This window comes from Trichoplusia ni, chromosome 6 (genome assembly GCF_003590095.1).
Source record: "Trichoplusia ni isolate ovarian cell line Hi5 chromosome 6, tn1, whole genome shotgun sequence".
NCBI lineage: Eukaryota > Metazoa > Arthropoda > Insecta > Lepidoptera > Noctuidae > Trichoplusia > Trichoplusia ni.
Genome location: NC_039483.1, coordinates 462,748 through 485,513, shown reverse-complemented (window position 1 = coordinate 485,513; position 22,766 = coordinate 462,748). Strand labels below are relative to the sequence as shown.

The 22,766-nt window shown below is 33.5% G+C and overlaps 1 protein-coding gene across 1 annotated transcript in view; it reads right to left on the bottom strand.

Annotated features, from left to right (window-relative positions):
* LOC113495370 (5-hydroxytryptamine receptor 1-like) overlaps positions 1-22,766 on the bottom strand; it is a 146,255-nt gene that overhangs the window by 53,634 nt on the left and 69,855 nt on the right. Inside the window, exon 3 of the mRNA XM_026874061.1 lies at positions 14,738-14,770. The gene's annotated coding sequence lies outside the window, so the exon portion shown is untranslated. The remainder of the gene's footprint in view (positions 1-14,737; positions 14,771-22,766) is intronic.

Below are 22,766 nucleotides of genomic sequence, written 5' to 3'. Positions count from 1 at the left end.
GACATTTAGAACGTTTTAAGTTCCTTAACAAAATGTAATATAGAGTTATAAAAAATACACTTACTTTAAACTCAGTGTTCCCCTAACGACCCATAATAAATACATAACAAGTATCAATCCCCACAATACTTAAAACCCCATTATAAATCATCCCACAAAGCTCTCAGCGTTAACCGCACTAATTGTTTACGCTTTATAATAAATCTTATGAACAAACCGATAGTAATACAACACTAAAAGTGCCACGTGGTTATTGTCTGAACGATTTATGTTGTTTACAACACTAGTGTTTGTTAGTTTGAACTCGCTACGATAATACTTTCAAAGTTTTCCTGAAAAGAGGTAAGGGTCAGTTTCTTACAGGCCGGTAAAAAACAAAGGTAAATAAAATCATTACCTATTTACCTTGTTTAAAAACCGGTTAAGTATTGGTTAATCTCCTAATACTCAGGAGTTCCTTGGCTAAAGAAGAAAATGAATTGGTCACTAATCAAATTTATCTTTGGTAGCTTAACCTAAATCAGCAGAAACAACTGTGACAATATCCCCGTAAAAAGTGCAACTCTCCCGTAATATGGACAGCCAGACAAGCAGAGGCCTTAATAATTGTTTTTTTACTATCTTTTATAAGAGACAAATTGTATTCGATGTGATCACGCATTAAGTATGAAATAAATTATGGCTTCAGAAATTGGGACATAAAACATTATAATAAAAATACCTCAGTGGAAATCATAGGATTGTAGTCTACAAAAAAATTAAACATTCACGGAAAACCACCCTTAATTAAAACCAAGAGAGGAACATCTTCAAGCATACTCCGTTCCATTTCACTCTGGACAGACACTTTGCCACAAATGGACACGTAAACCATTCTTAATGCGCCTCTCACAGCGACAGTGAAATGAAACGTTCCTAGAAGCACTGACAGTGCGACCTAAATTAATTGTAAACCAACTAAAATTTGCATGATTTCCTAAATGAATACGTACTATTTTGGCAGGTGTGTAGTGTGTTTATGTATTTGAATTTAGTTATATTTTTAGTAAAAGTAATTCCTAAGCGGGTTTTTTTTACTTACTATTTTGATATACCTAGTAATAATTCTAAAAATTCGCTTTAGTAGAAAAATGACCCCCGCAACTTTTAATTGGCTCGACCAATTTTTATCAGACCTGTCTAAAAACACTTGCACATAATTTACCTTTAATAAGAAACGGAACTAAATTTCAATTACTCAATCCGTTCCTCAGACAAATAGACACTTCAAACTTATTATATCCCTTATTTTATTGTGTTATGTTAAATGTAGCTATATTTAGAGCGCCTCGTGAAGTCTCACGTTACATATTTACATATTTGACGACGACTTCTGACCTTATTTCAACATTTCCACTCGGGATCCCGCTTACAGAATTAATGATCTCATTTCATTGATTAGAATTTAAAATCACTAATTGTTCATTGACTCGTTGGGCGAAAACTTGTAAGCTTTTATAGATTTCCGCCCAATAAGGTTATTATAAAATGGTCATCGTTCCCCAGAATGAATTGACTTACTCCACCCTCAGAGAAACAGATCAGTAAACATTGAAATATATTTTTAAGAAACAAAACACAAATTCAATTACTCAACCACAAAATCAAACATTGTATAAAATCCAATTATACTGTATGTACGTCCAATTACGATCCATTGTTAAAATTTTCCTCGTTTCCCTGCTCGTAGATTAACAAATAACATTCTGTATATTTTTCTTTTTCTACCCTCCTTAGGAGCAATCGAGTGAATCAGAAATTCTCAAATAAAATACAAATAAATGATGTCACTCGTATGAGTCTGATATAGGTAAGATAAGTGTATAGGTTGAGTTTAGGGTTTACTCTTGTAAGATTATCCCAAAATAGAAAATTGCTTCTTAATCATAATAAATTTTCAACGTAATCGATAAGAGACATCAATTAAAAAGCAAAATATGACTAAAATTAAAAAGGAGCAAAAACAACTCACGATAAAAAAAATAGTCACTAAGGACTCTCGACAAAAAGGGTTCCGCAAAACAAGGATAAAAATCAACAAATCTGTTGGACAAATTTATTTGTCACCCAACTGATTAGAACAAATGTATGGTGGTCGTAACAACGTTGCTTAACATCGATCTTCATTTTTTGGTATTTTAAGAAATGTAGTATCTGAGAAAACTTCAACTGTCTGGCTACCACAGTTTATGATACACAGCCTTGTGACGGGCGGACAGATAGCGGAACCTCAGTAATAGGGTTCCTTTCTAATCCTTCAGGTACGGAACCCTTAAAATACCTTTTCTCATCCAGGCTTATAGAATTCAAAACTTTACACGATATTTAATTACGTCTTCATACCCATCATTGATTACGAGTTTAACAAAATTAAACAAAACAAAATCTAATTATCAATTCCCATCAAGCAGAATGTTTAAAATTAATATTAATTTAGTTGAAAACACCTGTGTTTTATCGGAATTTCATGTTCCGGCGAAATTATAACAGAGATATATCGTGTAATTTGCACAGCGGGTTACCTGTACATCATGATAATGTAACTTAAACCTTATTGCCTTGTCGTAAGATTAAGATTGATGTGAAACGCTAATACAATGAATATTTAAGTACCGACAATGCAAGCTTTTCTATTTAATTCTATTATGTTGGGGTCATCTTCTTTACTTTGCTTTTGGGTTTTTTTTTTAATATCAGTCTCATTATCAATCTATATTTTTTTTTGATCAGATATAGGTAAAAATACTTCAACTATACTAAGCTTATCTATACTTACTAATATATAAAGCTGAAGAGTCTGTTTGTTTGTTTGAACGCGCTAATCTCAGAAACTACTGGTTCAAATTGAAAAATTCTTTTTGGTTTCAATAGACCATTCATTGTGGAAGGTTTTAGGGTATATAACATCACGCTGCAAGTAATAGGAGCGAAGATACAATGGAAAATGTGGTAAAAACGGGGGAAAATATTCATCTTCGAGGGCTTCCATTAAAAAATTGCTAAGTTATATCGTCTAACGACGCGGACGAGGTCGCGATCCCTATTACCATTAAGATAAATACTCTTGATCTCCTTTGATTTTCAACACATTGGCATATATCGTTAATTTTCTTCATAATATGAATACAGCGATCACCCAATGACCTAGTGTATCTTCCCATTGATTTATGACCTACATTGTATATAAATAACCGTATTTACGACCGGATTTATCTCTCAGTACACCAGATGCGGTCAAAATTGATAAATTTGATGGCTACTCTATGTTCTGCATAATATTTGGGAGTTTTCCACACGTTTTGTTTACATCACACCTGTTTAGGAAGTGTGCTGTTTCCTTCCACGCGGTGTTTTGAATATTTTGAAAAGCGAGCATTGATCTCGTGAGTATGAAGGTTATGACACAATTACATGAGGCATTGCTAATGATTGACCTGCAATATAGCGTTTCAAATGCTCTTGTGTTTAACCATTAAGTTTTTATTTAAAAAGTTCTTAACACTCTTTACATGAAAACTCTCCATTTTGATGTCTTATTTAATTACACCAATCTGTAAATACCCCATTGATTAGAAAGTCTCTTGTCATACGGATCAAGATAGAGAATAAAATCATTCATTTAATTAAAACTTCTGGAAAATCCGTAAAAAAATATTAATATAATATATAAACATTAATTAATAGTGTGATGTACTCCTGAAAAATATGAATTCAGTGTTATTTTAAACGAACAATATGATCAACTCTGAGATAACTTTCGCAGACGATATGAAAGATATTCTTCGAAAACCTTCAAACAACAAAATTTCATATTTTTACATACGCATGCGTAACTACTGAAAAGTTTTAGGAAAAATATTACGAAAACTGGCAGCATTACAAAATGTTTATCTCCCCATCAAATCAGGGTTTGACAACCTCAATCAATTTATTTTCATAAAAAAATAATTGTATCAAAACGATAACGTAAAACATCTGTAAAAATATAAGATTTACATTGGAAATCATTCAACATTCCAGTTTTAAAGCTATCAGATTGTTCGGCAAACCGACAGTTTTTATCTGTTTGTAGTTATTTAAAACGTTTGCATGTTGTTAAATAGATTGACGCAATTTAGTCTACTTTTATATGTTCTTTTTCTATATAATTGACGTATGCACTTTGAAAAATGAATGCAGAACACAGCTAGAGTTCATATTTTTTAGTCAAATATAAAAATTGGTTGAAACAAAACGCGGCACTATTTTTATTCCTTTCTTTTTTTTCTCCACGAAGTGTGGTTTTTTGTGACCTGATTTTTATTTCACAAAAAAAATCAGAAACATAAAAAGCAGAATATCGTAGAAGACTTGTCAATGACTCTGGAATAATACGAAAGTAAAAAGCAAGGGCACTAAAGTTGCACGTGACTGCAGTTTTTGTGAAAATAAACCTCGAGCCAACACACACTTCCCGCTGAAAAAGAAGCAATATGAGTTGCCAGGCGCCAGTCATAAGCGGACGCGGAAATGACGTGATGTTTTTTTTCATCATCATCATCTCAACCTATAGCTGTCCACTGCTGGACATAGGCCTCTCCATACGTTCTCCAGCGTGACCGGTTCATTGCTACCTGCATCCAACGAGACCCAGCGGCTTTCACCAGGTCGTCGGTCCATCTGGCAGTTGTTTTTTTTATTTTCAATTATTATATGGTGCGATTGTATTGTATTAATATTAGTATGGAACAGTTTAGATATACGTATAATATTAACTTTTTCCGGCTTAAACATAGATAAATATACTAATATTATGATTGCGAAAGTAAATAAAATAATAAGTCCTTGTATGTATGTTTGCTTGCTACCATTTCAAGCCCAAATTGGTGGACCGATTCCGATTAAATTAGGTTGGTTTAGCTGTCTAGCTTACCTTTTATACACAGTCTAATTTTGTTCAGCTTTTTAAGTTCTTTAATTATCCTAAAATTTTTCATTTAAAATTAAACGTCCCAGATAAATATACTTACATCTGTCCCCGCATTAGCTTGTGCTTTACACCAAGCAACACGTCTTTCGTTAAAGCGGTCTGTTCATATTGGCGGACATAAATAAACGGCCCTAGATCATCACAGGCATTCTTCCAGAAACGAGAGTTATTTTTAGCTCGCCAAGTCCATGAATAAAAGTGTAGCTAGATTCAGTTTGGCTTAGCCAATGACTGAACGAGGGGAATGTACGTTTTGTCTCTTTAGAAGTAGATCTTGTATCGTTTTGTCTTCTTTACTTGTTTACCTACTTGATTGAGATTTGACTAAGCATTGTGCATGAATATCATTTTGAGTCAGGTGTAGTATTATTGGTCTTAAAATCGGGCTAATATTCCCATCTTAATTTGACGCATAGTTTTTAGAATTATAGTTTACGTGTGCGGAACCTTTAGTGTTGCGAACCCAACTCGCACTTTACCGGTTCATAAGGGAGTTCCTTTAGCAATACGATTTTTTACACTTACTGACTTCAAATTCATTTACATAGTAACGTTCATTCATTGACGAAATGGACATAACTTTACAACTATCAAAATATTACAAAATTCAACATTCAATTGTTTATTAGTTAAAGTTACCGTTTAATTATGCCACGAACAGGTATGTTCCTTTACCCTTTGTAATGAAAGGGTTCCAAACTTGTCGGCCCTTAATAAGTCTAGCGGCAACATCATATTGCTGAAATGGACTTGAAACACTTGTTTTGATTTTACGACTATTGAGGAAAATGTGTTGTACGTCGAACGAGTTTAACATCAAAATTTATTGAAGATCCGAAAGAAGAAAATGTTAAAAAATGAGACGCCAAATAAATTTGATAGAAACCGGTAATCAGTTTATATTACAAACATCGCCTTTAGTGACACGATGTCCATATTTAATTTAGGTAAATTACTAAAAGACTTAGATTCTTCCGATGTTGCAAAGTATTAACGATAACATTAAACACTAACTCAAAAGTTAGAGACACAAAGACATTGACATAAACTGCAGCAAACAAATTTAAAACGAACGGACTGGTTAATGTTTCTGCAAAACGAATCCGTTTTATAAAACTGTTTGTTTGTACATCACTAACGTTATGTATCGACTGATGCAAATAATATCAAACATACCAGCTTCGCCTGAAATAAACTATAGAAATAAAACATTCGCGTTCGACACGCTTTAAATATATATGGTTTTTTGATTTGCTCAGTTTGAATATTATCTAAGAAGAAAAGAGATTTTCTCAAACTGCAATATGAAAGGTCCGACAGTAGGTCAGGAAGGAATATTCATTAACACCTATTATAGAGAAGCTGTCAGACATGACAAGAAAAACATTTCTCCAGCAAATAAATTCTTTGCCATGACTTAAATGACCTGTCAAAGTCATATCGCATAAACTTATTGAATAGCATTACAAGAACAGAATCAAAATTAAATGTACATATATTTTTTTCACTTGTCAGTTTACATCTAGGAGTTGTTCTATTTCAAATGATTTAAAATCATGGTAGCAAGTAACAGGAAAGCGAGAAACATACACACACATTCTAAATTAAATAGATTACTGGCTAAAAATAAATCTAGAAGAACTAAAGCAATTACGAAATAAAATCGAACAGTTCAAAACACATACAAAAGAAATAAGAATCGGTGTTACTCAATGACTTCCAACAGAAGCAAGTTAAACTAAAACAATTGCAGAACAGTATTGTACAGTTTAAAAGTAGAAAAATATTGGAATCAGGTTGACTGATCGCAGTTGTTGAAAACTTAGTCCCACGACATTATAAAACTACGTTTCCACTGGTTCTTGTTGGCGTTTATTTAACCATTTAGGTATGTAGAAATTACATCATCTTGTAACATGTCACTTCAATGTATTTAGGCAATTTGCATTAAAGACACGTAAAATCGTCGAAAACATACGGAATAGAAAATTTATGGAAAGGAAACTAGTTCCATTTTTTTTTTTATTGGACTTCATGTAAGAGTTCTTTACATAAAAAATAGGTACGGTTCAACAATAAAAACAAATAGATATAGGTATGCTTTTCTTACAGGCTGGTGCTTATATACCTAACTTTAGTTTAGAACCTGACACTTTAATTAAAATGGGTCCAGATTCGATGAAAGATAAACTTGTCCTGTCCATAAGTTCATAAATCCTTTGAGGGATACTGGGGTACTGGGAGAGTGGGAAAACGGGATAGTGGATAGTCAAGATTGAATATCTCTTATCAAGCAACATTGTTTGGATCTAAGGTTTGACAGTTAATGAGTCTTGAGTTTAACAAACTTGGATTATCAGTGACGAACTTACTTTGATGATTTTAAGCCTAATATCTTAGAGCAACATAAGTTAGGATCAACCTTTAATAATAGGTTGGTTGAATATTCCTACATTATCTTTTGCCGAAGGCTTTGTTTCAAAGAACGTATAGCCTAATTATTTATTTAACAACGGTTTGCTGACGTTTATTTGTCGGGATATCCCGACTAGTTTCGAAGTCAACTGGAGTCTTTAATCACGAGCTGAAGGAGCGGGGCGTGAAAAAACTAGTCGTGAGTAAACAGTTACTATTATGAATCTAGTCTATCTTGCAAAAGCAAAACAGATCTAGGCGTTTGAAGGTGAAAGATTTAATAAGACATTATACTAACTCAATTTTATGATGTGAGTGTGATTTTTTTCACTTATAATAAAATAGCGTAACTTCTACTTTTGTGATTAGTATCCAAAACCATTCATTGTTAAAAATACAGTTTTTAGTAGAATCCATAAAGAAAGAACAGCATAAAACGCCCCGACACGTTTCAATTTAAAAACAGTGCCAACAATTAACATATTCGAGATACGTCACGTAATTATGAACATAAAACGAAGCTTAGGAACACGACACTTGTTGCAAATGAACTATTAAAATATTCTGTACCTGGGCATCTACCACGAGACCTTTAAGATAAACTGTCGCAACTGTGCGAGCAAGATGGCGCACTAGAAGACGTAGACAGGCATCTCGCTCACACAACTAGACAGTCTTACTTTGAGGTGTTGTGGTAGGTATAAGATACTTTAGTCTTGCAAATGGGCTACCTAGTACCTGCCGATAAGTGGTTGCCGGTAATGGCCTGCCCGTAGCGCGCAGACATGAATAAACTGAACTAAAACACTCGAGAGTTTATTCCTGTTTTTATTATGAGGTAACAAGACCTTCGTTGGATTTATTCTTATCACTTACGTGACCTGTTCTTGGGATTTGTCTTTAAGATGGTGTGGAACAATGTGTGAGATAAGTTAAAAGGTCTTTACATATGAAAAAGGTTGACCTTTTGTATGGTCAAATAAGCTAATATATTTTGTACATCTTGACTGGATGTGTAAGGGATGCCTTTCTTTATTATTTAATGCGCATGCACTGCAAACCGGATATTTTTTTTAAATAAAAATAATATAATAAATATGACATGTGAAACTAAAATTAATAAATTCGAACACGTTAAGTGACTGGCGTGTTTAGCTAGGAGTCGAAAGTTTCAGTTAAATCTGATACTTTTGATTTTTTTTACTGTATTGCATTCTTTTTATCCGAAAACAATCACATAAAGCTTATTAAACTGAAAAAAACTCAAGACGTCACTAACCGATAACACTAGTGACGAAACGAATCATTAATAAAATTAAAAAGAAAATATGTTTTTATCATAATATACTTTTAAATAAACTACTTGACAAGTATTTGGCTAATATCTTTAAACAGTGCATAATTGTAATATAATCGAATATTAAAAGCATTTGTTATAAGTCAATTAACAACTGATTCTAACTCCAGTGAAAAACGCGAAGAGAATAATAATCTCTCCGTTACTTTGCAAAAATTATGAAAACAAACGTTTTTAATCACGCGTCTACAGTGTGGTTAAAGAAATAAACAAAGCAATCTGTACAGACATAAACAGGAAGTGTTATAAAAATATTTAAGAGTTGTCTAAAGGAAAAACATGAATGTGATATCTGAACACCTGAAGGTGGAGCGCGGTACTTCTGATTGCCTCTCTATTGGCGGAAGGAAGACCAACTCCCATTTAATGTTGTGACTTTAGAAAGTAGCGTCCACGCCTGGGATCACGATAGTTTGCATCGTGTTTATCATGCTTTCTAGTACAACAGGGTTTCATTCCGGTGGTCTTTTCCCGTAAAATGAAGATTTGAGTATTAATCACCACTCTAGCTTATTGCGAGTTGGCGATTTCAGATTCCAATATTTGGCACCCAAGTTTTTCTTCACCGTAAGCTGAAAAAATTTATTGGTACTTTGTCTGCGTTGGAAACAAATCAAATCCATGCATGGAACCACAAGGCTACCACGATTGATAGAAAAGAAAGAAAACATACATCTAAAGGATTATCAACCAACATATCCATAGCTACATTTATTATTATTGCGGCAGCCTCGTAACGATGCAAAGCAGTAACGTCTTCCATTTCGTTAACTTCACATATAGCTCCATACAAAATAAAGATGTTATAAAAGATACGATACACAGTAAAAGTCTAACAAACGGGGGCAAAGCTCTGAACACTGAACAAAATGTTCGTCGAAAGACGTTAAATTTGTATTAGTATCAGCAAGTATAATAATATGGAAGTGAATGTTGTATCGTCAGGATGAAAAGTCGAGAAACAGAATCCAGTTGTGACGGCGACCATTATTTATTATCTTCGTTAATTTGAATTTCAGAATTCGAATATTAATTAGTAAAGATTAACAAGAAATCATCGAATATTTGAATATTTGAACGTGCCTGTACTTCGGGATTTTTAAACAACGAGCACAAACCGAGGTATTATAAGTATGACATATCTGCCTGTCTATTATATAGCGTCATAGATTTTAAACGGATAATTTTATTTCAATATTATCTTGCTAAAACAACTGTACAGAATCATTTGACGAAATATTTTTTTTTATCTTATACATTAAGTAAGAACAGACTGTACAGCAATTTCTAAGTTCATCATCACTAAACACCTGGTTATTTGTGTTTTGAGTTGTGTTTCTGCATATTCTGTTGCTGATTGTACAGTACTGTTTATTTCCTTTTACTGTCGTTAGAGCTTGAACCGTTGATTTAAAGTTTGAGATTATGTTATATGAAGACTTTAAGTAAAGACAATTCGATGATATCTACTAATATACCACTTTTTAAAATAAATTTACGTCTTTTTTCAAGACATAATTGTCAATTGTGAAAATGAATTTAGAACTTTCTATACTCAATTTGTTTACACTCATTTAATATTTTCTGATAAGTCCAATTTACCCCATAAAAGTGTTTGTTATTTTTTGTTTTTAATTTTTACAAACAAAATGATATCCACCTCAAACAGCATATATCCAAGGCCAAGAAAAAAAAATCCGCGTCTAAAATAAAAATTCCAACGACACATCCATTGAGTTAAACGCCGATTTTAAAACGAATAATTTACATCCATTTAATTAATGTTGTGTGGGTGTGAAAGCGTATGTTGAGTGGACCAATTAGTGGCTAAAACCAGCCGTTAAAAGATTTAAGCTTCCTTTTGTGGCGAAAGGTGTCAAGCAGTACTCTAACGCTCTCATAGAACCCGTGTGAAATATTAAACAGTTTCTATTAGAGATTTTACCTTTACTTAGTTTAAATTTTGTAACTGAAAATAGTGGCAATTTTTAAGGATATTTTTAACCTCCTAGATGAGGCTGTATCATTTAAATGGATAGCTAGACACTTAAATATTTTTAAAATAATGTATTTCTGTAGCCTTTGTAAGAACAAATACAAACAATTCTTAATGTTATACTTAATCATATTTATGACAAATTTTAAGTCTGTCCAATTTCGTTTGTATTTTTGTTTTCAAAATCGTTTCATTATTCGACGAAGAATTAATACCTTCGTATCTCAGCACTATTTATAAAATGCAATGTTTCTTCAAACACAACTAAAAAATATAAATTCAATTTTCATTCTGTGTCGGAATGCCGATACCATAGATTTACGAGAATCCAACTGCAAAGTGAAGTACATTACCTGTGCTTGTACCACGAAATCCTTATACAAGACTTTTGTATTTGTGGAAGCAAGACGGCGCGATACATAACGTAGAGCGGAATCTCGCTTTTGCAACGATAACAGTTGTACGTTATGGTTTCGTGGTAGGCGGTTCGAGCTTTAGTTTGATCCCGAGATGGAATTTCTACGTGACCGAATTCTGTGATATAAGTAGGAACATGAATTATTTATTTATTAACAGTTTATTAAATTTTAGATCAGTCTGGAGTTTAGATGGTGTATTATTTAAAATGGTTGAGATTTTGTATTATTTACTGTCGTAGGTTCAGTATGAGATTCAAGTTATATCTTTTCGAATAGAAAAGAAAGGATTTTTATAAATTTAAAATGTTTTTTTTTTAAGTAAAATAATTATTACAACACCCAATATCTACTGCATAAATATAAAAAGTATTGAGCTAAACTGACATTTATGGAACAAAAAAACCTATTTCACATCAAAATTGGTTCACTCAGCCCAAGGTTCTTGAGAATAAAAAAACAGACATCGCAATAATACTATTCCACCTAATACACTACAGCATTATAACATAACACTTTTAAAAACAACTTAAAACACAACACAACAGCATATCAAATATTCTCTAAAAAAAGGTAAGTATGAAAGCGATGAGTTATTAAGTAATGGTTTGTTACCTCTTTGAAAATCACCTGACTTCGACGTAAATAGACGTGGGAATCGATTGTTTCGCTGCATTTTTCATGCGTTTACTCGAGTTTGTAATCGTTTGATTTGCCTTGATGTAGAAGGCATGTGCCTAAGAATTATGATTAATTTATTGCGTGTCTTTCAAATCGATAAAGTGCTGAAGTTGGTTTTATAGTGTTGTCGTAATGGTTAATGTAAATTTTGTGACGTATTTTGTAGAATTATAGCAAAAGATTGAGGATTTCATGTTTAAACGTACTGAAAACATGTTACGGCAAGGTGAAGTAAACTGAAGTTTTCAGTAACTCAGTGAAAATACTGGAATTTACAAAAAATAATCCTTAATTTTATTAATAGGCATTTGTCTCTAGGCATTTTAGATAACTGAAAACTGCAAAACTTTTTCAATTCCAACGTAAAATGAAACTCAAAAAAATAATTTAAAACATTTGCACAAATATTGGCGACGCTTGGACCAAACAGCCACATCTGCCGCCAACGCGCCAACGCAAAGTGTAATTCTGCACGAATTACCTCTTGTGGTCTCTCTGCCCCATTTTCCTAAAAAGGTAGGCCGACACATGTACATACATAATGCCATACAAAATGACCTTGTTTAAGTCCGGAGGTTACTAAGGGACCAGGTTTTTGTTTTTTGCTTTCGATTTCAATTTTCTCTTGATTTGAGTATTTGATGTGACTTTTAAAATATACGCTTTTTTGTAATTGCTGGTTACGTCATGTTGTTATATGTATTGCTAGATTAAATAGGATCTCCCGTTAATCCTTGTCTAGCGGAGGCTTTTCCAGACATTTAAGTCATATGTAGCAAAGACACCTAGACTAAGAAATAGCAGTCATGGATCACTTAAATGCGCGTCGAATCCGCCTATGAAATCCAGAAAAATAAGTTATTTATTGCTGACTATACTAACCTTAATTTACAGTAGTCAATTAATCAAACAACAACCCCTGTATCTAAAACAATTAGCAAATTTCAAATTTCTCGGTCGGAAAGCTTCAACAAACTCTACCGGTACCTAAACCCCAGTAGTTTGTCCGTTGGGTTCAGATCTGGTGTCACGTGACCCCTTAACATCAAGATATTCCCGCTCACGTTTCACGAGCGCTTCATTAGTAGTAGCCATAAACATCATGGGGTCCTATTTCAGTTTAACCTTCTCAGGAATGAAGGGTAAGATTCCGATTTAGTAGTTTTCAGATTGAGGTTTTTATGGCAATGGGCTTGAAGTAAAAAGGGTGGTGATTTATGTCGTGTTGTCCTGTTATGAGGTTCAAAACAAGATGGACTATGTTGTTGAAGGGTTAGTGAAGAAGAATTTCTGCAGTTTTGATTTCTGCTTTCAATAAATAGATCTGTTTTGAAGTACCGGATTTTGAATTTTGTTCCAGTATCTTAATGGCATTTATATATATGACGGCGCGCGGATTAATTGAGAATACTTTGTTTATTTAGACGATTTTAATTGATTGTGGAAATGTGTATTAAGATAGTCCATAATTATTATTATAATGAGTAAGTGGTAAATTATAAAAGGGAGCGGGTTACCCCGAATAGAGTAGTAGGTGGCGCTAGGTGCGACGACGTTCGTTTTGCTTGTCAAGACAGTTGTCATAAATATAGCGAGCACGTACTAACCTATTGGCTCCAAATAATATTCCATCTCAACCGTCCTATTGTATTCTACTCCATAATGTTATAAGTTCACATTATACAATCTACAAGATAACATTGACGCTTTTATTTCGAACATCCCGTCGCTCATACGCCCAAGATGGAGGCCAACCTAGACTGTTCGGAAAATGTTCCTGACGCTCCCACATATATATTTATTTTAATGAAAAAACTCGTACACTATAAAACTGGAACCATCAACTGCATTCAAATAAACAGCGAAAAGAAGTACTTATAACAATTTCTTAATTATTACAACATCAAATTAACATCCTCATCACGACGAAGCTAAATGCAAACATTATCAAATCCCGTATTCATCTGTCCCCCGACCTAAACTCAGTTAAGCACTAGAACTTCACAACCGTACCTGTACCTGTACCTGTACTCATTAAGTGTATGTCATACACGTGAAACCAGATTAAACACGTTTTCCATTAAGACAACATGCAAACTATAAAACTAAGATAAACTGTTTAAGTTTATTAGGCTGTTCGTTGTTCATACGAACTTACAATGGGCTTTTGAAGCAGAACGATTGTCGGTGTGTGAGTGAGATGGAGACATACGGAGAGTATTTCGCCGTCTCACACAGCGGGAACAAGCAATTTGAAACCGTAGTTATACAAGTAGTGTACTTATTGTCAGATATAGACATGATTATGTATGAGGAGCTCGTGGCTAAGCTATAACCGCATAAGTGATTCGATCACAGGTTAAGCTATGCTTGACGCGGTTAGTCCGTAGATGGGTGACCATCTTTGTCATAACGAGTTCCTCCGTGTTTCGGAAGGCACGTAAAATTGTGGGTCTCGGCTGTTATTCCTACATCTTTGACAGTCGTTACAGGTAGTCAGAAGCTTGAAAAAGTCTGACAGCCAGTCTAACCAAGGGGTATCGTGTTCCCAGGTAACTGGGTTGAGGAGGTCAGATAGGCAGTCGCTCCTTGTAAAACACTGGTACTTAGCTGAAGCCGGTTGGACTGGTAGCCGACCCCAACATAGTTGAGAAAAGGCTAGGCCAATGATGATAGACATGATTATGTATATTATGTTGTATTTAATATTCAATACTTTATTTACACTTCATAAGGATTTCTTTTGAAATCAAAAGCACTAATAGGAAAAAATATCATAAAATGTTGCCATATGCGCTGTATGGCGAATGTATAAGACAGGATAGTAAGGTGCTTCGTCAAATATAAATACTTTAAATTCTTACCTTAAAAGGCTGTTAACTACAATGCTGGTTTACCTGCAAAACAAATATTTACTCATTAAACAATGATAAAACAAATATAAACAACGAACTGTATAATCGTTGATCAAATAATTGTTTTTCGCGCTTCACTGCGTTTGTTGTGTTGAAAATGAATTAAATTGACACTTTAACCCACATGACTTATTCATAATATCCAATGAATTACAAAATGAGGGCTATTAGTGAACTATTTTGTCAAATAGTAATGATATTTCAAAATAACGAGTAAAAAGTTATACAATGGGAAACAAAAAAAGTGCATAGACAAAATACTACCATGGCATCTCAAGACCACCTTGAAACATTTTTCAGGGGGAATGTCAGACATTCAAATCACATCACATAAAAAGCATCTGAGCATTTATAGTTACAATAAAGATTAATGTGTGTGTGAGTCCAGAGCATGAAGCTCATCATCATCATTGGCGTGGTTGGGTCTGAGTTTGGGTGTTTTGCATGCATGTGACTTGAATGCTTGCAAAATCCGAAACAGCACAAGGATTAAAACCTTAATCCGGGAATCGATTTACAAAAAAGTCTCTCGACTATCGTGCAGCTTCCTCAAATAGAAAACATTCAAGAAAAATGGTGCAAAACAGTTTCCTTCTTTATTATAAATGGAGGATATGATAGAAAACCATTTTCCATGGATCCTAGTGTCACGAACAGTTTCACTTGAGACCGCTTTTCGGATGACGTCATAACGTTTCACTGCAACCTCGATTCAAGCCATGAAGTTTTATAAGAACCTTGAAGGAATATCAACTGGAAGGCAGACAGTATAAAGTTTACGGAATATGTTAATAAAGTTGAAAATAGTAGTTTTCGTGTAGAAATTTAACTACTTACTTAAGTTGGTTTCTCTTTAAGTACAGATTTTTATAGGAGATCAGATCCCACATGCTAAATGATATAAGCTATATCTTAATAGGTACACAAGAAGATCATTTTATATGGTATCTTGCACATACTATAAGCTCTCAGGAGAAACGAGAAGTAGCTATACGCGGATTAGTGCTATCTCGCTTTTCCGCTTTCTTGCATTCACTATGCCAACATTCTTGCTTTGAGACATAAAATAAATTGATTGAAAACTTGTTCTTCATTTTTTTGGACAACATTCACTCAACGCCATCTAGTCTCAAATTAAGCAGACATAGAACAAATGATCGTGCTCATCACTCAATCATTTGTCCTGGGTGAGAATCGAACCCACGACCTCCGGTATAGCAGTTAGGGTCACTAACCACTAGACCAACAGGCCAGTCAAACAAAACAACATAAAAATTCAAAACCCAGATAGGACTTGAATCCAGTTATTACCAACAAAGCTACGACTGAATTAAAAAAAGGAAATATTTATCTTCTAAAAACAATTTATATCAGTATAAAATAAAATTAAAGCAAAAAATAATCAATTTGATAACAGCCAAGAAACAAGACATTCATAGTAACAATCTTTTTTATCGTGACGTCACCTTTGACCCGCAATCACCCCATCTTGGGGGTCTTAGGGTCGTCTGATATGATACTCTTAGTATATGTTACGTACTTCACTTGGTAACTTAATACGAAGCGTATTTTATTTCTCTTTGTATTAGAATGGACTAGTTTTCCAAGTGTCTGAGTGTTGAGGGGAAATCTGTTTGAGATCTTTCTCTATTGAACTGATTTTCGTGTAGACTACGAAAGGTACTTATAGATACTATTCTCTATTATACTTGTTTTTTTGAGGATTGAAAAATAGAGATAAAAAAATAACTTGCGAGCTGATACAACAATTTAGTTGCCCAATTAAATAAACAAAATGTTATAGAAAATATATTATTTTGGACTTACGATACCAATCTGCAAATAAGCCTAAAGCTATTTACCAAAACGAAGATATATTATTAATGTAACATATCTTCAAACAAAATAATCCACAAACCGCTTCACATCTGACAGCTGTCATGGACATTCCAAAAGCAAAAAAGACAGACGCTGTCAAAAATCTGTGCCTGAAAAAAGAAGAAAAAGCGATGCTTGTGGCTTGACGTCACAGCACTAGGAAGAATTCGCAATTTGAATTTACAAATGCTGTCAAAACACTGGCTGAAAAAAATAGAAAAAGCGATGCATGTGGTTTGACGTCACATGAGGAAGAATCTAAACTTTTTAAGAGCATTTTCCGCCTTCGATAATGCTTTTCATGTTTCTTAGTACTCATTAAGGAGTTTACTTTTAAGATAGCAGGTGATTAAATAATATTATGCTAGTAAATTATTCTGGCGCATTTATCAAACACACCGGTCGTTAATCAAATGTAATTTATAATGTTCTACGTGGAAATGTTTTAGGATCTCGAATGTCTATACTTAGTAAAAGTGCGTAACAGTGATCTGTGATTAATGTTGATTGTTGGTACTATCTAGAATAATGTTTAGTGCTAGGAATCCGGTCAATCTCAAGAGTTTTAAGAGAAAATTCATTGAGTATTTTTGCCGTTTATAAAAACGTTATTTGCGTAACTAACTTATGTATTAAATGTAGCAACCCAGCTATATTTAATGTAAAAAATATATCCCTATACTCTTTTTTTTAAACGACACTCGCACTATAATACCCAACTATAATTAGTAAATTTTCATAAATATAAGAGCTATTCAATAGATTGGTAAGAAAAACCAGTACTTTAACAGATCATGCAGAAATTAGTCGTCTTGAAACATCGTAACGAAGATCTTCTTTTGCTGAAAACAATTCTGTTCTTTATCCAAACAACGCCAACCAGTTATCTGTTAATTCCTATACACTTATGTAAACATCACTATTAAATCTTCATTCAGGATTTCTGTTACGCGTAAGCGAGACACTGCTACGTATAGTGTAATTAGCCGTCTCGCTTCCTCAACGACAACAGTTCTAAACAGCTCATAGTACAAGCAAGATGCTAATGCGAGTATTACTGCACTAATAACCTATGCCAAATACGTCATCGATTACTCCGACTCCGACCTTGCCCTCCAATTTCCTCGTCAAAGTCTTGAAATAATTTCGCCATCAATCAGTCGTACGTTTAAGATTCTAAGTCGATCGATTACGATCGCCGAGCTGTCAAACTCTCGCAAGAAATTCTACTGATAAAGCTTGAAAAATGTTTAGTTTAGAAAAACAGACGAACTAAAAATGGCTTGCGAAAATAGGTTTGTGTATAACTAGTTTTAGGCCAGTTGTGGGTAAAAAATGAATTGCTATTTTTTTGTGTAGTAGTCTTGACGTCTGATAGTTCGAAAAAGAACGAAGGAGGTTTAATTCGCATTTCAACCTCTAGTCAAGCGCAGTTATAGGATGGTTGGCTTCTGAACAACCGTTCACAGTTGTAATGTGATTTGAGAAAAGGTTTGAACGATTCCTAGAAGCGGGACGTGTCAAACTTATTTGTATAAAACTGAGTAAACCGTTGTGTCATGAGATGAAGCTGATGAAGAAACTGTCATCATAATGAAATGTCTGCTATTGATTTGCCCATACACAGTTTATGAAACTAATATAGGCTGTAATAAAACAACACACATACTTAGTACTGCAAAAAGTAGTTTACAAATAGAAAGCGACAACCTCAAAACAAAAGAAAAACAAATCAGTCTTAGGCACAATAAAACAAAATTCACATTTAGAAAAGAGACGACGCATTGCCATAGCCTTTATACCGACAAATCAACAATTCTTCGGGCCTCGACATTTTCCTAGAGAATTGCTTAGAGACCCAGAATTAAGTTACAGTAAATCTTTCCCTTCAATTGACTTTATCGAATTCTCCCGTATGGTCGAAAACAGAGGGTGGAAACAACGATTTACAAAAAAGCTTTCAACAATACGATTCCAATAAAAAATATTTTCATTTGTCATTGACACTTAGCATTGACTTCCACTTTTACTTAAGTTAAAATTAAAAATAACCTCCTGTCCCTTCCATTATTTTTTCGGTATTATCTTATATAGCCGTTGCCCGCGACTTCGTCCCCGTGGGTAGAAGATATAAGTTATGATTTAGGTATTCCTGCCCGGTTTTTTTTCACATTTTCCATTGTATCTTAGAGTCTATTAGTCGCAGCGTGATGGTTTATAGCCTAAAGCCTTCCTCGATCAATGGTCTATTCAACACAAAAAGATTTTTTCAATTTGGACTAGTAGTTCCTGAGATCGCGTGCAAACAAACAAACAAACTCTTTAGCTTTATATATTAGTATAGATTATAAAATGTATAGATATAAGCAGCGACTTATCCTTAAACAACCTAAGCACGACGTGTCGCGGATCCAATCTCCGCTTAGGACAAGGCATTTGTGTGGTTGACGAATGCTTGTCCTTAGTCTGGGTGTTTTGCACATTCGTCTCGAATGTTTGTGGAAAGCACGTGATAAAAAACAGAGCACAGTGTAAAGAGAAGCAAACAAAAGTTATCAAACCTTATAGTGTAAACTTATGTAATTATTTATTTTCTATAATGTAGTATTCATTCATAATTGATTTTGGTCATATAAATTTAATTAGAACATTGTACTCAAGTATAACTCATATTAATGAAATCTAATAAAGTATTCATGACTCCTTAATTAGAATGGAGATCAAACGAGTCCTCTAAAGTAATTTTATTACGTCGGCGTAATTATAACGATTAATTATGTTCGGGTGATTTTACAAAACCAATGAGTTTGTTCGGGATTAATTAATTTTACATATTTCTAACTTGTCGATAGTTACGTTATGTTGGCTGGAAGAAGAGAGGGCTTTGCCCAGCAGTGGGACGGAGGATAATTATAAATTATTGTTACGTATAAGACGATTTCAAGAAGTGTGAATAAAAGTTAGTAATTGTAAAAGTATGTTCATTTGTGTAATGTATTTATTTTTATAAAATTTTATAAATAAGTATTGTGATTGGGTGAATAAGTATATAGATGGGAAATTAGGTTTCAGAATGAATTGAAATTTCGTTTATTTTCTTTTGAGCGAGAATATTCAAAGGTATATTACGATCATCTGGAGGTAATATACCTATTCTTCTTAAGCAACGCTTGTGACGGTCATAAATTAGTTAGGTCGCAAAAAAACCGATTGGTTTTTCTTTAGCCTATTTGTAAAGAACCATAAATAAAGCGAACCCAATTTGCACTTTAACAAATGTGTATGATAATATTGCTTGACATCTTAAAACTAGATTAATAAGTGCAAATAGAGGTAGGTTACTAACCTGATGCTTGAAAGTCAAGCACTTAAATGTTTTAATTAAAAGCGTTAGAGCATTTTACAAGAAATTGTGTATTAAATGCACTTAGTCTTGAAAACTAGGTGTTTAATTAAGTTAGACCTCGTTTACAGGCCATTTGAGTTTTAATAAAACAATAATTATATTACATCTTTGAAGTCTACTTCGTTGTATTTTTTATTCTTTGAGTATCTAATAATAAAATTGTAGTATTAAAGTGGTCGGTTAATAAGATCGTTTTTTTATAAACTGTACTGCTTCGTTTTCATGTTTCTTTCGATTTTCTGAACGGAAAATAACGGGAAGAAACAAAATAATTACATTATTAACCAATCAAACTTACCACCTATATTTTCTAATTAATAGAATACTGTAAAATAAAAGAAATTTAATTGGTATTTTTGCGGACTCATTATCACTCACAAGCTATTTTTTGCTAAGACGGCTTAACATTGGACGGTTCGGCAAAAACTGGCAAAAACAGCGGTCTGTGGCTGTGTTTTGGCACAAAACATCTTTTTGAGAGAAGTAAGATACGTTTTTATAACTTCTGCCTCTACAATAAAAACTTAAAGCAAAACTGTTGTCGCTAAGAAAACGAGATACATCTACAGTACAGTCTAGTCAGGACTAGTGGTTAGTGGCCCTGACTGCTATACTGGAAGTCTAGGCTTCGATTCCCACCCAGGAAAAATGTTTGCGTAATGAACACGATCATTCGTTCTGTGTCTATTTGTGGGTATATTCATCAGCTGTCTAGTACTCAAATTACATGCACACTTAGTGTGAGACTCATTGAGTAATTGAATTATTATTACTTCCACAATATCAAAACTCCGAAATTAAAGCCTCATACAGGTCCGCACGTAAAAACGAGTTGTTTATTTAAAGGTCACTCCATATAAATAGCATACTATTTAGACCCTTCCATTATCTTTTGTGTTTTTAGCGGTGTGAGCAAAAAATAACTGTTTCTAAATTAGGACAATGTGACACTCATAAAAGAGCGATATACTGTGGAATTTATTAGTTCTATACTAGTTCTGAGTTTATTCCTTGCCTTGTAAATTTTCAGTTTTTTGTCTAATATGACAAGCTTTTAAAGCCCTATATGAGAGAAGAAATATATTATCATCTATAAATATAAATAATGGTAAAAAACTCATTATGAGATATTTTACAAAATTCATAACGAAACATTGTGAATATAATGCGTTTAATTAAAGTAGTTATTTGATGTTTTACTTGAGTGCAAGCAATTTAATGGTGCAACTTATGTATAGAAAGGGTTTTACAACTAAAGTGCCATAGATTGAAAATACAGGGACAAAGACCGATCGAATGCGACTCCGACTCTCGATACTAAGGGTTTGGTATAAAATAGGCTAAAGAAAAACAAGGCGGTTTATTTAACTTAACAAATCTATGACAGTTACAATCGTTGCTTGACTGTATGTAATCTATGTCTCGGAATTTTTATTATTGAAATCCGTCATCTGTGGAAACTTCAACTGCCTAGCTATAAATACTGTTCATGAGGTACACCTTAGTGATGGACGGAGACACAGCGGCATCTCAGTGGTAGGGTTTAGTTTTTACCTTTCAGTTACGGAACTCTTAAAAAATCGAAAACCTTTAAAGTTAAATCATAAAACAAAATATCAATTGATGACTACATAAAATATTAATAATGTAAAGCTAAATCCGTCCATTTGGCCCGCACGGTGTGCTCAAAATACAGTCTCCCATTACCGGTGTTCGCCAGAAATGATAGAACTATATATTATTCATTGTCTATTTTGAGGGGAAGCTCAACATTATTTGGTTACGTCGTTATCAAAAAATATTATAGCTCATGAATATTAGTGGGCATTTAGAGACACGATTTGTTATCATTATTTTATATTACAGTTACTAGTTATGTTTTCGAAGCTTTTTATTAGTTGTATCAAAATAAGGATTTCGATTTCTTCTTATATCGCGTAGCTTCACCTCAAATAATTATATTTAATTCGTTGTAGATAGGCAGATACTTGAATTTAAGTGGAAAGCTAAGAGCTCAAGCAAACAATACATAAAAAAAACATTTTCTATGACTAAGCACTTTAAATATTACAAAATCACTTGACATGTAACAAAAACGTGTAAATACTTCTGTTTGACATCCGGGTTTATCAAATTTTTAGTAGTTGTGGTATCATATGAGTTGATAACTTAATTACATGTTGATTTTGAAAATTAAATAAAAATTAAATCATTGTCCTTTCCTAGTTGGCTAGCAACTAAAAGTGCCATAAGCTTTTAGATAATTTGGATGGGTACGTGTGTTGCCGTGATTATACACCGTCGTCTTACAAAAGCAGCCCATTTCATGTATCCAATGACTAGAACACGTTTATGATAAAAAAATGGTATTTATGAGATTTGAGTAAATTTAAAATGCAATTTTTATTCAATATTATGATGCAATTCGTAGTTTTTTAGAAACACAGCTCTGCTGCGAGCGCGGTCCGAGCCTTGTAACAATGGTGAGGGGCGCGGGCGGCGGCGTTTTTATCATTTTTAAGAGTATATTTCAGATTTCTCTTGTTTAATTTTTCTTCGTACTTATTATCTTAGTTGATGATAAAAAAATTATAATCGCGCCTAGGGGTAATTTACGTCGGATACATGAACTGGGCTGCTATTGTAAGACGACAAAAAAACAACGTGTATATAAAAATACTCACAGAAAATACA